General features: G+C 35.7%; 1 protein-coding gene across 25 annotated transcripts in view; it reads left to right on the top strand.

The window, feature by feature from the left end:
- Positions 1 to 18,445, top strand: part of PTPRD (protein tyrosine phosphatase receptor type D) — a 2,080,413-nt gene that overhangs the window by 631,847 nt on the left and 1,430,121 nt on the right. For all 25 annotated transcript variants that reach the window (XM_070495512.1, XM_070495506.1, XM_070495510.1 and 22 more), the window contains one exon: positions 1,328 to 1,436. The gene's annotated coding sequence lies outside the window, so the exon portion shown is untranslated. The remainder of the gene's footprint in view (positions 1 to 1,327; positions 1,437 to 18,445) is intronic.

Here is an 18,445-nt window from a genome sequence, read left to right as displayed (position 1 = left end):
CATGGAGCCATATTATTCATTCGCAGACGGTGGTACCAGGCATCAGGTGGTGGTTCCAATAATGATAAGGGCAGAATAGGTACCACAAGAGGTAAGATGGTGCCTTCAGGTGGATCAAACAGTAGAGCGTATAACCTTGTTCTGAAGGTTCAGGTAGGCAGTGAGCATCAGCAGGAAGGTCAGCAAATAGTGGGACCTCCACTATGAGATTCAGTTCAGAGTCAGACTCCCGGTGCTGAGGAGGGGACAAAGGCAACATAAGTGCTGACTGGACCAACTGCAACGAGATTGGCATACTGCTGCATCTCTTGCATGTTTCCTTAATTAACCCAGCTGTGCCCTAGACTGGGGCAAGGCTAGGCATGCTGAAGGTCAAGTGAATCTAACTGTGGGGAGTGGAAGGCCCTGACACAGCCCGTTCATACACAGGCAGCCCAGCTCTGAGGTTTTAGCCAAGCCTACAATTTTGTCATGTGGTTAAAATGTCTATTTTCATCTTACCTTCCAAAACATCAACACTCTGGTGCATTTGAGAAAACATTAGCGTTCCTCATCAGTGTCTCTCAAGTTGAAGAATATAAAATAAGGCAGGCATAAAACTAATGGAATTGCATTACTAAATTTTGTTTCCTACTGAGATTCCTTTCCATGGTAAAAAATAATAATAATAAATTAAAAAATATAACAATTCAGAAAATATTTCCAACATCACCTTCTTTCTGCAGTTTAAAAATTTTGATTTAGTGTCTAAGGACAATATATAGAAAATGGCTTCTTAAATTAACAGATCAATTACTTAAACCAAATGGATAAGAATAATTACACTGAAATAGTAAACTTTTATATATATATATATTTTTTTTTTAAAGATTTTATTTTTTCCTTTTTCTCCCCAAAGCCCCCCGGTACATAGTTGTGTATTCTTCGTTGTGGGTTCTTCTAGTTGTGGCATGTGGGACGCTGCCTCAGCGTGGTCTGATGAGCAGTGCCATGTCCGTGCCCAGGACTCGAACCAACGAAACACTGGGCCGCCTGCAGCGGAGTGCGCGAACTTAACCACTCGGCCACGGGGCCAGCCCCATGAAATAGTAAACTTTTATAAGGAACATTTAAAGAAGATAAAATATAGATGGCCCCTTTGACTCACACAGGTGCTATATTAATCACTGAGGTGTAAATTATAGAGGTGAAGAGTTTACGCTTTTTTGTGTTGAGCATTCTGAGAAGTCAGTGTCTAATATGACAGAAAAAGATAACATAATGAATATCTTACTATGCTTGAAGGAACACGCAAAAGAAAAATGACTGAGGCTGTATTTTGTTCCAGGTAGGAATAAAAAGCAAGCAGTTCCTGGCCCGTGCGAGTCCAGTTAGGGGTGTCTGCCTAGCAGCATGTTGGCACCAGCATTGAAGGAAGTGATGGGCTTCCGCTCCAGGTGAGTTCAGTTCTCCAAGACACACGTGTGTGCATCTTTCCAGCTCTTACCCACAAAGCTCATAGAGTACCTCCATCAGACCTCTTACCCTTTCAAAATACTGGGCTACTGCATTTCTTTAAAAGATGGTAGTTTTGAAATTCTATAATGCCATAAAGTCAACGTGTATTGTTTTTCTTAACTTTAAGCAATGGAACAGGTAACTATAAATGGGTTTCCTTCTGAACTGAGTGTCGGAATGCCTGAACTACAAATAGAGCGAAAGATGAAATTTCATACAGTATTCAGGGGTGAGAAGGAAAGGCTATTTCTAGAAGTGACCAAGAGTGAGAGCGCAGAGTTATCATTAAGCATTTCAAACTGACACACTGTTCTATAGTCTTCTTAACTGTGGACACTTAAGGGCCTTACCAAGGACCCAAATTTTGTTACTTCCAGAGTCAGGTGACTAGAGCAGGCAGATAATCCAATAACTCAAAAGCCTCCTTGACTTCTGTTGTTCAAATTACAAGAGATGAAACCTAAGGATCACATATATCCTTTTGCTGCACAGATTTCAATTGTGATCCTCCTTGAGTCTGTATCTTCAGAACCCATGAACCAGAATGTATGCATCACCTAGAGACAGTAATATGACACTTGTGTGTACTGAATAGAGTAACAGGCTATAGGTTTAAGGAATGGAAGATATATATTACACAATTTTTTAAAAATAATTTTTTATAATTGTTAGACCTACATACTAGGCCTACACACATCTTATGGTAATTCACATGGAATCTATGCCTTTCACAGATTCAAAGGTTAGTAAAGAAGGTAAACTAAGACTACTAGGGCAAGTGCTAGAAAAAAGAAACAAGGAACGTGCAATGAGGATTTAGTCTATTTATCAACTACCTTAATTCCTCCTTTTGACAAAGCAATTCTACATCTAGTGATTTAATATAAGAAAAGTATTATGAATGTCTGAAAAGATTTAAACTAAAGGATGTTTCTCATAGTCTGTTTTAATAGTAGTGATAATTATAAACAGCCCAAACATTTAATTGTATAGAATGTATAAAATATATATATTTTTAAAATAGTGAAATTCTATAGAACTATTAAATATAACAATCCTTATAACATGGAAAGGGAGCAGATATATTCTTTAAAAAAGCAGATTAAAAACATCTTTCTACGATAACATTTGTGTGTTTATGGAGAAAAAATATATAGAAGGACCTGTTATATGATAAAATGATCTTTATTTTAACTTTTTTTTGGTCTTTTCACAATGGATATTTTTTCTACAATCAGAAAAACCTTAATTTTGAAAATTAGATCATTGAAATTTTTGTGTAAGAAAAAAGTATTATAGAAGAATAATAAGGTCACAAAAAATAGTCACCGTATTTTCCATAGGTATTAAAAAAAAATTTCTATAGGGATTAAAAATCAGTTACAAAACACAATAGCAATAAAGTCCCACATTTGTATAAAATTATAAAAATGCATATCTATAAAGGTTATTAGCTTACCATAAGAAAAAAATTTAAGTAAATGAGAGTTTAGGAGAGTAAAAATAATAATATTTCCTATTTAGTGAATGTGTGAAGTCCCTAAAGAAGGGATGAAATTTGAGTAGAGTCTTAAAGGTTTAATATACAAAAATGTGCTTTCATTGGTATTGATGATAATTAAATTTGACCTGTTCAAATTGATAAATGTACATATTATGCTCACTTATATTCCACTTCTCATTTTGTAGAAAATTATACATGATATACATTACATAAATTTGAGTATTAACATTTCAAGCTTAGAATAATCAATTTGATATACTAAGTGCTATCTTTTATCATACACTTAAACTTTGTAAATATTACTGCATTTTTAACAATTACATCATGGTGTAAGTAATCACAAAAGAGTATATTCATCAAATCTTTGAAAGTTATGTATGTTTCATTACCATATTTTTGTGCAATTCTTTAATTTAGCAGACTTTAGTGATGCATGAATTAGTTGTACATTTATTTATATAAAAATAAACAGAATAAATAATTTCTTATGTGAATATCTCATTTTAAAAATAAACTTTGTTAAGAATTTTGGTAGTGTTCTCTTTCACAGATGTCTCTGTGCCTACCTTCCCCATAGACTATGGTTTCCAAGTGCATGCTTTGCCCTTTTAATTCTTCCTGTGTATTCTGCTAGGACAATCACAATGACACCCATAGTTTCAGTACTCCTAAATTTATAACTTTAGCTAAACCTATACTCGAACTGTCCAGCAGATCAATGTATCTAACGAACCACAGCTGTCCTTCTCACCTAGGCCATATTTGCTGCCTTTTTCCTTCAAATTCCTCTTTAGTGGGATCTCCTCTTTCCACCCTCCCCAATATCAAATCTGAAAAAGTGAAACCCTCTGGATAGGGAGGGGTGTATGTGAGGGGCTGGACAGGAGAGGGACAAGTTTGTTAACTTAATTAACATAATAATTTATTAAAAGCTTTCTCCCTTTTTATATTATCAGTGAATTTACTCTTGGTAGTTCTTCCTCATTCTCTTTTCTATGCTGCTTCCCACCAACATGCACTTTATAAATGTGTAAGCTAACATTAAGTGGAAACTAGAAGAATGTCAGAAAAAATGTATACAGTGGTACTTTAAAGTTGCCAACATACCAACAGAAGTGCATGGGGCAGATCTGGTGTTGGCTGACTTGGGCTCCAATATCTAGCCTGCCATGAATGAGTTATGCGGTCCACAGCATACCATTCTCTTCAGACCTCTGAGGCTTAAATTACTAGTTTGTTTAAAATGACCCCATTCTGTAAGTTGACTAATAAAATGTTTGTGGAAGCCTTTTATAAATGTTTAAGCCCTTTGCAGGTGTGAGCATTGATTGCTTTTACCCAACCAAAACACACACATGTGGGTATGTGTATGTATGCATAGAGAGAGAAGACTTCCATGGAATTAGATAGTAAATGAACTCTTCTCTTTACTTCCTTCACTTGACACAAGGTCAACTATCACTAGTCAAGTCTGCAAATAAAAAATACAGATCAGTTAGTATCAGTTCCAGTGATGCTAGTAGACAAATTTGTCCAAGTTACTCTTTTTTCGCTTTACAGAATTGTTTTTGTTGTTGTTCCTGTAGTAAATAGTTTTTGCTTTTGAGTATAATATCTTCAAGTTGGTATTTGCAGAGAAAGTTCTCTCCTTTTTGCTTTCATTGATGTGATGTGCCCATCAAATCAGCATCGTTCAATAGTTCAGGAGGTGTTCTCTCTGCCCTTTGATCACAAAGCAATTCACCTCTGGACAAAATCCTAAGATAATGAGCTTGGCAACACAAAGCAACTTCCTTTTATAAAATCCATTCAAAAAACAAATGTGGTACGAAAATTAAAGACACAGAATATTAAGATAACATTGATTCATTGATCTGGAAGTTATTTCCAACCATATAATATTAATAATACTCCATGACTTGAAATTTAAGCTGCAGCTGACATCACACAACAAAAATTACTTAATATTACCAACAATGTAGTAACGTTGAATTTTAACAGTTGAAATTGTGTTTGCTGAAGTACTATAATGAAGATATTTTACAGACTACAATAAAATATTGGAAATTACCAGAATATGAGAATTTGTTCATACAAATCAGAATTCAGTAATTATTCAAGCATATACGCCCAGAATAAATAAAAATGTACTTCATATTGGTCACATTGAAACCACCTAGAGTTCCAAATAACAAGTAAAATCTGGGAGAGTTAAATCACAACAAACCAAACTCTCACCTGGATATTTTCATGTCCTTTATTCACATATCAGGAAAATGCAAGTGACATGAAAGTAGACCAAAGATTAAAACAAATAATAAGACTGATTCTCAAAATGATGGTTCTCAATAACTAAAAGTTGAAATCATTCAAAAAACATTAAGCATCTCCCATGTATATCTCTGTAAACCTGTAGGGAATATAGATGTTAAGTGTTTCTTCCTTCAAATAATTATCATCCACCAGAGGAGATAATCTATACATATAGATACTACTAAAGAGTATGTTACTTTGCAGATGCTTATATCATATACATCCAGCTAACTATTTATTGGTGTTAGATGCCAAAAGATAGGAGGAGATCAAGTGCCAATTGTTTTCCAGAAGACTGATAAATTTTGACTTGTGCTGAAGCAACTGAGAAGGCTTTTTGAAGTTGAACTTGATGTAAATCAAACAGGGATGATGTGTAGATGGTGGGAACACGATGTACACAATGATAAACTCAGAGGTAGAGGACATACAGAAAAGGAGCGCTAGCCATCTTTTTGTAATAAAGGGAGATAGTACTGAAAAGCATGGAGATGGATTTTGGTGGTCTGGAATGTTTTCCCAGGGAGTTTATTCTGTATTTTATGATCCTCCTTCACTGATCTGTGGACTTTACATTGTGTTGGACTCCAATAACATCGCAAATACAAGTGGTTTTAAATATTTTTTCTAACTTGGTACAGAAATATTCTATCTTAAACTGGTGGAGTATATAATGGTTATTAGCAACTGTGAAGTTCATAGCAGTGCTTAAATATCACAGAGTTAATAAGCAAAATTAACCTCCTACGGGATATAAAATATAAAACTTAAATGAATAGTTTCTCCTACAACATTCAAACACATTTAATTTTCCGCAGTCAACATTGTTAGTCTCAACATTACCAATCAACAGTACTTGCAACAATTAAAGCTAATCTTTGTGTATTACCTTTTTTTGGATACTTTTTTTTCCCATTTGTAGTAAACAAAGAGAAACTCAAATTTATGATGAAAATGCTGATACAGTATAGATTACAATGCAAATTTTATGGTAACATATAAATATTCAGTAATCTTATCTTTCCAAATAAAGGCTGGTGGGTAAACCATAGCTTTGTTTTCTTAAAGCACTCATGTCAAAGTTTGTCTTGAAATTTTTGAATTAACACTTGTTAGAAATTTTGGCCTCAGGTTTAAACTATCATTTTAGTCAAGAAAGAGATATATTTGAGACATAATTTTTTTCTTTTTATTAAGATTATGATAGTTTACAACCTTGTGAAATTTCATGTGTACATTATTGTTAGTCATGTTGTAGGTGCACCCCTTCACCCTTTGTGCCCTTCCCCCATCCCTCCTTTCTCCTGGTAAGCACCAATCAGTTCTCTTTGTCTAAATGTTAACTTCCACCTATGAGTGGCGTCATACAGAGTTTGTCTTTCTCTATCTGGCATATTTCACTTAACATAATACCCTCAAGGGCCATCCATGTTGTTGTGAATGGGACGATTTTATCCTTGTTCATGGCTGAGTAGTATTCCATTGTATATATATACCATATCTTCTTTATCCAATCATCAGTTGATGGGCACTTAGGTTGCTTCCACGTCTTGGCTATTGTAAATAATGCTGCAATGAACATAGGGGTGCATGAGACTTTTTGAATTGCTGACTTCAAGTTCTTTGGATAGATACCCAGTGGTGGGATGGCTAGGTCATAAGGTATTTCTATTTTCAAGTTTTTGAGAAATCTCCATACTGTTTTCCATAGTGGCTGCACCAGTTTACATTCCCACCAGCAGTGTATGAGGGTTCCTTTTTCTGCACACCCTCTCCAACATTTGTCACTTTTTGTTTTGGATATTTTTGCCATTCTAACAGGTGTAAGGTGATATCTTAGTGTAGTTTTGATTTGCATTTCCCTGATGATTAGTGATGATGAGCATCTTTTCATGTGTCTATTGGCCATCTGTATATCCTCTTTGGAGAAATGTCTGTTCATGTCCCCTGCCCATTTTTTGATCAGGTTATTTGATTTTTTTGTTGAGCTGTGAGAGTTATTTATGTATTATGGAGACATAATTTTTATTTCTACCATTTTTCAGTTCTCTTAGTGATGCAATTATCTTTATGTTTGCGAAAAATTTAAATCATGGGGTTTTTGGGTCCTCCCCCTCATTCCTCTGTTGCATTTATTCAACGTGTATTTGTTGAAGGGAAGGAGCCTTCTTATTACATCTTCCCCTTACGCAGTCTCTTGCATATCTTCCTTTTTCCTCTACATTTTTTCCTACCTACTCCGTTTTGTAAACCCAATTATTTTTGGCTTAGTCAATTTGTTTCCTTATTGATTATCCCAGGGCTGTCTTCATAACTACTATTTCTCTTCTTTATTTTATCATACTGTTGCCATAGTAATTCTTCCAAGATATTAGCACTATCATATAGTTATCATTCCCCATCAAAAATAGTATTTCTCTTTTTCATATTGAGTTTTTGAGGGCTTGACACCATGGCAGAACTTTATGTAGAACTGTGACACAGGGGTTACAAGCATGAAACTGAAAGTTTGAGAAGTTGGAGCTTCATATATAGATTTGAGATTCCATCCCACAGTAATTATTTTACATTAGAATGCAATAGATAAAGACAAAAGCAAGAAAAACGGTGCTAGAACAAAACTGTTTTGTGACATGGGCATTAAAAGACAAAAATATAAAAATGAGTGAGAGAAGGAATAATCTCAGGTTATAAAGAAAACTAGGAAAGCTTAGAAGAAAGTAAAAAAAGATATGGACAGTATCGTCTGGATGTTGGAAAAAATGAGAACTGATCAAAGACCAGTAAACTCAATATTTCTGTTTAATAATAAAAATGGAAATGATGTTTTTTCCCAAAAAATTACTAATGTGAGGTGGAACAGATAATTTTCTGGTTATCCAAAAAGTAAACCAATCTCCCTCAAAGTTCCTTTATAATAGTGTAGAACCTTCTTCAGTACTTTATATAGAATATAAGGCCTCAATACAAAAACATCAGCAGTGCCCTCCTTTCCCCTAGATCCATGGCAGATGCTGGAGATGACAGATTATGCAGAAAACTCACACCTTGACAAAAGTAGATGTTAAATGTACATAATTTTTTTTCTTGTATAGGGAAACATACAGATTCCTATTAAGGCAATGTTGTTTTTTTTCACCTTACTAAATGAGAAGAATTTCCTCACATTTTTAGGTATACCTTGAGTAATCACTCTTTTTTTGTAATAGAATAAGAGATAATTGCCACTAAAATCTGCGACCATATCTTAGATGTATGATAAACTTCAATTCTTTTTGTTGCAATCAGCTTTAATAGGTAAATGACACCACCTGTAATACAGACAAGTATATACCAGTTGCTAAAGTCAAAGATATTGCTACTCAATATGAGTAACTTGGAAATTACAGTAAACATATTAGACTTATGGAAATTCAAAAAATCTACTACCATTAGTAGAAGATAATTAGCATCTACTCTGGGTAGGAGCTGAAAGCAGGGACAGAATGTACTACATTTTCAAACGTATTTTTAACATCGGAAACAATTTATTTTACAAAATTTAGAGAGACTTGTGATATCCCTATCCTTGTACTGAAAGCCACAAATTTAGGAGAATGAATCCTAGTTTTTTTTAAACAATTGCTTTTAGACCTACAAAGGCAACAAGAACATCATCTGGGCTATGTGTGAAATTCCTTTTGATAGGAGATGGTTTTCCTATCATAAGTACGTCATGTGTAATACTGGATAGTGTTTCTTTTCAAAAGGTTCCACACACAAAACTGAAGCAGGGGACCACTCTGTATAATCATCAGTGTAGTGTGTCATTGAAACAGTTGAAGCAGTTTTGGAGCACCAAGAATTGTTCTTCTTAAAACTGTGTTTATTCTTATAAATAAGATAGAAACTCATGATCTAGTAATCAAATAGTATTAGGAGGCTCATAATAACAGCAACAGAATCAAAACAGCTTGCTCCACATCTGTCTATGCTATAGTCACATTCAATAGAACAAGTTTCAACTCTTAGGCGTTTCTGTTGGTAATTACCTTAGTTTTAATTTAATATGCTTATAGTTATCTTGACTTAATCAATTTTGAACATTAACTTTCTATTGTGATACCTGTACAGGATTTAGGACAGGCACACCCATCATGGGGCTTCTTTTCCACTATCCTCTCAATGTGTTGAATCAAATTGCTTTGGTGAACTCAATATTCAGTGTTTACATTATTATCATGTAAATATTGCTTTCTGGGTTCACAATTTTTTAGCATAAGATCTTTGTTTTTCCTGAAGCTTGTAAGATTATTAATGATTGTTTCAAATATCAAATGCACAAAATGATTAAAATATTTGTGAATTCCATTATTATGTTGAGCTCACATTTCTTCAGCCTTCCATTCTTCTGCTCCCACCTAGCTGGTTGCTCTCTGAGCCTCCTTGTCTCTCCACTGGATTTCTTGTTCCTGGATTGTGCTTCTTCCTGCTTGATTTAATCCTTCTTTTTTTTGCAGAAACACTTCTAGTGGCCTCCTAAGAAATATGATGCATGAGAAGTATAAATTTTGGATCCACACTTGTCTTCAAAGAGCTTACTTCCACTCTTCCATCTGACTGATTTATGAGTATATACTTTAGTATATAGGATGAAAATGATTCTCTTCATGATTATGAAAGCATCTCTCCCACAGCCAGCTTGATCTCTTCTCATTTGTGGGTGACTTCTGTTTTACTTTTCTGTTTTTCTTTTTATTTGCAGGAACCCTCTTAGGACTTTTGAAATTCATGATGATGTGTCTTGGTGTGGGACTAATTTGTTTCTGAAGACTGATTTTTTTGTGATAGAATTTTTTCATACATAACTTCTTTGATAGTTCCATCTTATCAGCGGTGACAGGTTTCTCTTTTTATTATTGGACCTTCTGGATTACTCTTCTTTTGCTGTCTTCTAAAGTTTTTTCATCTCTTTCTTCTAATCTTTGGGAGAGTTACTTGACTTTATCGTCTATCTTTGTATTAATTTTTAAGAATTGTTTGGGAAAAAATTAAACATAGAAAAGCTGTGGAAAATAGTACAAGGAACACCTCAGTAACTTGAACCATATTGCCTATGGTTAACATTTGCCTCATTTGTTATCTTTTTCTCTTCTCTCTCTTGCACTCACACACACACACACACACACAAACACAATCTCTATCTAGTCATGCTTTTTTTCTCCTTAGTCCTTTGAGAGTACAGGGTACATATCATTGCCCTTCACCTCTAAATATGTTTCCAAAGAACAAGGATATTCTCTTACATAGTTACAGCAGGGTAATCAGCTTCAGTAAATGTAACGTTGATAAAATACTTTGATGTAATCTGCCAGTGTTCCAAAGTTATCAGTTGAGCTAATCCTTTATAGTATTTCTTTTCCTCCAGTGTGGAATCCAGTCTAGAATCATGTATTGCATTAGTTGTGTTAAAATATAAATTAAGCTATGTTAAAATTTTAAGAGTTTGAGTAAATATCTATTCAAATTGGGCAGTGCCAAACCAGAAGTGGTTAGGAGGGCTCTGTAGACAGGAGCTCAGGGAGAGACTTTTATAGAGAAAAGGCAGAAGCAACGTAAGGAAATTATTGATTGGCTATAGCTTAAAGCCTAGTTGGCTGTTTGTGATTGATTGTCCTTAGGTTTCCATTTCTTCACCTGGAGGCATTTACAGGCTGACATTTTGGTTTGCTTACTTAGGCCACCATGGCATCAGCGGCACCTTAGTCTAATGGCCTCCTTGCATCATTTAACAGCTGCCATGTCTCTGTAGTCCCCTTCCACCTGGAACACTTCCCTAGCCTTTGTTGTCTTTCATGACAATGCCATTTTTTAAGAATAGTCTTTTTAAAAATGGGATTTTCTCATTTTTGATTCATTGAGTGGTCCGTTGGTTTTTAAATTTTATTTATCATACTTCTAATTTCAGTGACCTTTGTTTGCTTATCATAGCATTCTGTTTTTGTTTTATCATAGTGCGCATTCTTTTCTCACTCCGGTATTGATCACAGTAATTTGTTTCTTTTCTTTAACGTCCTCTGTTGCTCTGTGTGATCTCAGTCCTTTTTGGTTGTCATTGTAGGTCTCGGCTATAGGTCTCAGTCATGTTGCAGTTTTGCTCAAATAACTGATGTTTTGTTCCCCATTTGTAGTATATTAGAGTGGGGTTGTTGAGTAGGAGCTGGGATGATGTAATTTGGCTTCTAGTGTTCTGGAAGCCAAGCAGGGGAAGGGAGTTACAGGTGTTAAGTATGTCAACTTCAAATCATAGCTCTGTTCAAAGTCTAAAGGGTGTACTGGGTTTATTTTCTCTAGAGAAAAAGCTTAGAATACAGGGTTTTGGGGGGCAGGGGCGCGATGGAGAATGGAGAGGTAATTGCCACGTGTAGGGGCGAGAGAGCAACCACTTCAGAATTTTATAAGATTTTCCCTTTCCAGAACTGTACCTCACCCCTGCCTTTCGGAGCAGTCAGTTCTCCCTAGTCCTGGGCTGCTGGGGGCTTCTCTGGGGGATGAGCTGACTTCTATTGTGTACACCACACTGTGGGCACATAGACAGGACGTTCTTAGCTCATCATTTCTCAATCTGCTTCCTTCCCTCCACATTTTATTGAAATACAGCATAGTGATTAAAAGTATGACTCTGAAACCACACTGCCTGGGTTTGAATCCTAGCTCTGGTGCTTACTGAATATTGATGATGACCAAGTCACTTAGTGTTTCTGTGCCTCCATTCTCTCATCTGTGAAATGGAGACAGTGATAGGGAGGTTACGGACACTAAATGAGTTAGAACAGTGTCTGACACCTAGTGTCAGCTGCTGTCAACCTTGCTGTTATTGTCATCTCTCTTCCACTAGTACCTGCATTTTAATTCTAAGCCCCTGTAAGTTTTTAAAATTATTTTGCTGCCATTTGCCTGAGGTTTGCAGAAGGAAAAGAGATTAATGCCCATGGCCAAATCATCAGGTTTTTAAAAAGTATTAAGGTTCTTAATTTTATTCTCATTCCCCTGCAAATTTTTTCCTGACCAATAAAATTTTCACATCATTAGTAAGTTCTCTTTTAGTGTACTCCTTCATTTCATCTAAGAACAGAAAGAATAACTTCTAAAACATCCAGGTTCATTTCAAGATTTTGTTTATCTATGTGAAAAACGCTCATTCTGTTTTCTAAGATATTCTATTTTAGAATTATATGTGTAAAGTGTCAAATTCTTACATAAGACATTGATTATTGTGAGAGATGATTATTTGTGTGAGGACTTACATGGAGGATAATTAAAAGACACATTCCCAGTTAATAATATAAAACTTTACAAAAAACGGAATTTTATTTTACTAGATGTAACCTATTAAACAGGCAATAGAATCCCTATCTTCTGTGCACAGATATTTATGTTATAGAAATTCAGTTATTTAAATATTTATAAAATGAGAATTGAGAGCAGCACTTTTGAAAAGCAGTTAATAATGAGCGCACATCAAGGGAGCTATCATTATAGCAGCAAAGTGCTTTGCAACTCGAATAACTTCAGTGCTGCAGAAGCAGGCCATCAAATTTAATTAAAAGCAGTCAAAAATAAACTGAGAAATTGAACTGTAAAAGGCTGTCCTTTGCCAGGAGCTGAAGGCAAAAAGAAAGCAAAAGGAGAGCCTTGAAAGTAGTAATGAATTGATAAGCCTTACTGCCTGCAACTTGTAATGCGCTCTGTCAGATTTTAGTATCAGTTAAACTAGATTAATAGGGCAATCACTGATTTTTCTATCTTAAATCCTTCTCCAACGTTCTCCCATTATAGGCTCCCATGATGGATGGAATCCTAAGTGAGTCAAAATTTCAATTCATTTCTCTGCTCAGTCACTTTTTAAACAATGCTGGCATCTACTTTTGCTGGACACCAACATTCTCCATGATGTTTTAAAAGCAGAAGTCAATTTAGTTACTGAGAGGCTGCAGTCCTTCTCTTCAGCTGGGGAAGAAATCCCCTGGAATGTGAGCAATCGACATCTCCTTCTACCACTAGGGGCTACCATGGTGAAGTGAATGATAAAGAGAAGATTACAAATTTATTGTTGCTTTAAATGCTCAGATTATTGTCAATCTGCAGAAACAATACCACAAGGACAAAAACAATTTGCCCTCTATCATCTTATTTTTATAATAATGTTCTTTAATGAAGCCAAAACCTCCCTGCTGTGACCTTATTATGTTTTTCAACATCAGTGAGAAATAGATTCCTCTGAATTGTAAGAGAGCTCGTGAAACAGCAGGGAGATTGAAATAGAGGATCAATTACTTTTTTCCAGTAATTTTGAACTTGAAATGGCTATAGCACAGCCTATGTAGACAAGAAGACAAACTAGCTTACTGAAAAGCTGTGTACAAATTATACAGATCACAGAAAGCTGAGGTAAACAAACTGTGTTGTTTTCGACTATCTTTCAACATGATTACACAGTGTCCCTTTAAAGAGCAAGTGCTCAAGATTCTGTTGTAGAAGAAGCAAGCAAAAACTGAAAACGGAATTTGTCACCAATTTAAATGTAAAATTTTAAAATATATTTAAGAATCCTTTTGAAAATTGCTCACATCACCGCTTATGGGTTAAATCTTACTCATTTTAACCAGAAGAAAGGATCTTTGATTACGATGGTAACTCATCCTCACATGAGGATGGAGACAGAAAAGAAATATAGATGTTACAAATGGAATAGATTATTATTGCATTTATGAAATACCCTAATTTGTGAAGTGCTTTCAGACCTATTATGTCATTGAATCCTGGCAGCAATTCTAATAAGACATGAGCTCAAACAGTCTTTGATATCTTACAAATGCTACAATAAAGAAGACCGAGACTCAGACAGGTTAAATGATAGGCACCAGGTCATGCAACTACCTTACTTGCAGCTGGCACCTGGACCTAAGTAATGGCCCAGTACTCTTTCTTTCCCTTTAGTTTTGCCAAGAACTCCCAACTTTCAAAATGCAAATCATTTAGCTATAATAAAGTGAGTATTAGCAGAGTATATAATTTCCATTTCCATCTGCCTCATTCAGGCAGGATCTTCTCATTTGTGCTGATATGGTTGTCACATGGATCAATGGGCCTTTAGAGAATGGAAGCTCATAAGTGCACTTTATTTGAATGATTATCCTGCAGCATATGCAGGACTTCACAGCAGTCTAAAGGGTAGGAAACAGAGATAGCTGGTAAGGGGGCTGTCTGAGACACTTCTTCAGTAAAGGGCACCTGAGTGGAAAGCCACATTCTTTTCTGGGCAGAGACTTTCCTATCTGAAGGGAGATTAGGTAGGGCTTGGGCAAGACCATCAATCACCCTGGTCAATGAGATTGACTTAAAGAGAGAGATTGCTGAGGGTCAAGGTGATAGAGTCCTGAAACCACTTAGAAGGAAGAGAAATGAACTTTCAAGACTGGGATAACAAGAGAATGGACTAGGTGGAATAGAGGAGAGGAGTAACAAAAAGATGCGAAGGGATCAGTGTGAGGAACAAAAGATAGCTAAAATTCAAATGATGAGAAGCTTGCTCCTATTTATATAATTCAAATATTGTCATTGATTTGGATATTTTAGCTTTTTTTAAAGCTATTCTCAACTGTTTCACGTGAGTCAACAAAAGACTGCCAGATACCATTCTACCTTCTCCAACATCAAGATTGCTAGCAATAATTATAATGATAATGACAAAATATTAATGGCATTTATTGGGTTGTACCTATGTGCCGGACACTTTTCTCAGAACTCTAAATGTATTAACTATTATATATAATATAATATATTAACTATTACTACTATTTTAAATATCAAGACAGTAGTATACAGCAAGGTTAAGTAGCTTGCCCAAGATAAATGATGAAACTACCAAGTTGCTAAATCAGGGGCATTTAGCTCTACAGCCTTCACCCTTACCACTCTTCAGACCATTCCCTAAAATAAAATAATAAATCTGCTTCCTCATTAGAACAGTTTTGTTATCTATTTGTGTTTAAAAAATAACATTTTGGAAAAGATAAGAACTTAATGTGAATTTCAAACTAAAGAGAGATTGCTTGAATATTCCCAGAATATTTTGAGTTGGGACAAAGCCTATTGTGCTTTATGAGACAATGAGAAGACAACAATTTTTATTTTTTTGTAGTGTGATTAAGTCATTATGAAATACTAAAATCTATCTAATAGCACTCTATGACCTTATATAAGAATGATTGTTGGGCTATGTGCAGATGTACAAGAAAGCCCCCTGTGTCATTACATCTTCCATTGTGGACGTGAGCTATAACCGCCTACTACAACATGGTTTTCAGCATAACAGAATCAGTTATAAACTATCCTCTTACTGAAAATTTTATATAAATAGATCAACTGTGTGTGTGTGTGTGTGTGTGAATACACAGTTGATCATTCCAAATTAGTGAATTTGCCTACTGGCTAAAATGTATGGGTGACCCCAAGATCAATGCTTATGGAACTTTCCTGGTCATTCACAGACATACACAAGGTAGTGAAAATTTGCATCGCCCTGCACACGCTTTCCCAACTAAGGCGGAACAGATGATGCTCTCTCTTCTTGTTTGACTTTCATGTGCATACGTGTCCTTTATTTTTTCCTCCGTATTTTATTATTTTGTGTGAGGAAGACTGGCCCTGAGCTAACATCCGTTGCCAATCTTCCTCTTTTTGCTTGAAGAAGATTGTCACTGAGCTAACATCTGTGCTAATCTGCCTCTATTTTATGTGGTATGCTGCCATAGTGTGGCTTGATGAGAGGTGCTAGGTCCATGCCTGGGATCCAAACTCGCGAACCCTGGGCTACTGAAGTGGAGTGTACAAACTTAACCACTATGCCACCAGGCCAGCCCTTCAACAAGTATCCTTTTCACAGTCTGCTTCATGCTAATTTTAGCACTAAGTAGTGCTAGACTCACAATTTTGTGGATTTTTATGGTATTTTCGCTCATTAAAATAGCCCTCAAGTATAGTGTTGAAGTTCAGTCAGTGCTCCTAAGTGCAAGATAACTGAGATTTCTTTGTGGAGAAAATATGTGTGAGATAGGCTTCATTCAGAATGAATTTAGTGCTGTTGACTATATATTCAATGTTAGTGAATGAATGATATATATTGAATAAGGTATTTTTAAGCTTATGTATTGATTGATTGAAAATATTGTGACTAAACCTAGTAGGAACCTAGCCCTGTATTCCCCTAGGAACGATGCTTCAGTGTCGAGTATTCCCAGTTACTTTATAGAAGCTAACTACTGCGAACAGTGACTGTATGTCTTATCCCTATCCTGGCCAAGCAGAGCGCCTTGCTCCAGTCCATTCCAACTCTTGCACCTTTCCAAGGTTCTCCCAAATCATCTCCATCACCCACTCAGATACTGACTTGACTTACTCTCTAGAATATCTTATAAATTTCTTTTCTGGAAGAATGTGTATTATCTATCATTTAAGACGATGATGTTATCTTCAAAATATTTCCACTTGAAATGCATAATAACCCCAATATCAGTGCAAAAAGAATTGTGAATATTTGCCAAATGAGAGGCACGTCTCACAAAATGAACTTCTTGATGTATGACCAAGATTTTAAAGTTGAAAAGGAAGGAGAGTGAGGAGGAGAAAGTAATTGTTAGATAAGGACCCAGAAGGAATGATAGTGAATGAAATTCAAGGGGTATGCCTAGAAGTTAGCTCCTGAAAGGAGGATAAGGCATTTCTCTGAGATAGAAAAGACAGAAAGGGCGAGATGAAAATGAAGGGACAGGAAATGAGACAGAAAACAATCAAACAAAACCCTGAGAGTAGAAAACTTAGAGGTAGTTAGATGTGTTGATTTTAATTTTCCATTTAAAAGGTGGGCAAAGTCCTGTGCAGGTGTGGTATTTATTGAACACCCTACTACGCATAGTCTTGCTAGGAACTAAAAACACAACAAAGATGAATTAAACACAGTGTGTACCCTCATGAGTTGAAAATCTCATGCAAGATAAAAGTCACCATGCAAACCATTGTACGGCACTACACATCATAGACCATATGCCACAAGAAAACATAACTAAAGGGCGACAAGGACTTCTCTGAAAATAAAAGGACGTTTTGTATTTTCATTATCGTAGTTCAGAAGCTCGTGAGTGAAAACAGTTCTCCTTACAACGTGTATAAACAAAAGTGTGTGTTCAGAAAGCTCACTCTTGTGGCTGGCCCGGTGGCGCAGCGGTTAAGTTCACAGGTTTGCTTCTTGGCGGCCCGGGGTTCGCTGGTTCAGATTCCTGGTGCGGACATCCCACCACTTGCCAAAAGCCATGCTGTGGTAGGCGTCCCACATATAAAGTAGAGGAAGATGGGCACGGATGTTAGCTCACGGCCAGTCTTCCTCAGCGAAAAGAGGAGGACTGGAAGTAGTTAGCTCAGGGCTAATCTTCCTCAAACTAACTAAATAAATAAATAAACAAATAAAAAAACAGAAAGCTAAGCCCTTCGTGATGGCTTATTATGTGGTACCTGAAAATTTGAGGATAGGGACGTGCTTGTGCATCTTTTGTTTCATTTGTGACTGTACCTATAATTACAAAAGGCTGATGAACTTTGGGGATTTAATGAGATGGGAGGAAAGGAGCACTGAGCTTTATGAAAATTACTAAAGGAGGCACGTTTGCTGCAAAGATTGTTTTTCCCCTGGTAGAGTCTATTCTTTGCAACTCACCGTAATGTATTTTAACTTAAAATTTCTGCTTATAAATCAAACTTACCGTCATTCTTTCAAAATTTTCTTTAAGGATGCATATTTTATTACATACTTTAATACTCTTCTTAAATATATATATATACATCATTTTGGAAAAATAGGCAGTAAAAATAATAATAAATATAAAAACACTTCTAATATCAGTACTTAGGTAACTATGGATAATAGTGATAGTTTATACCTGGACTTTTTCTATATGTGTATATATATATGTAAATGTGTATGTGTGTTTTATCATCATTACTTGCATTTAATATTTTAAGGAAGCTTACTCAGCATTACTTCAATTGTTTAATTATCCCCATTTTATAGGTGATAAAATGAGGCTTAGAAAGGCT

This window comes from Equus asinus, chromosome 23, assembly GCF_041296235.1.
Source record: "Equus asinus isolate D_3611 breed Donkey chromosome 23, EquAss-T2T_v2, whole genome shotgun sequence".
Classification (NCBI taxonomy): domain Eukaryota; kingdom Metazoa; phylum Chordata; class Mammalia; order Perissodactyla; family Equidae; genus Equus; species Equus asinus.
The sequence above is the reverse complement of the archived record's forward strand: the minus strand, read 5'-3'. Positions and strand labels throughout refer to the sequence as shown.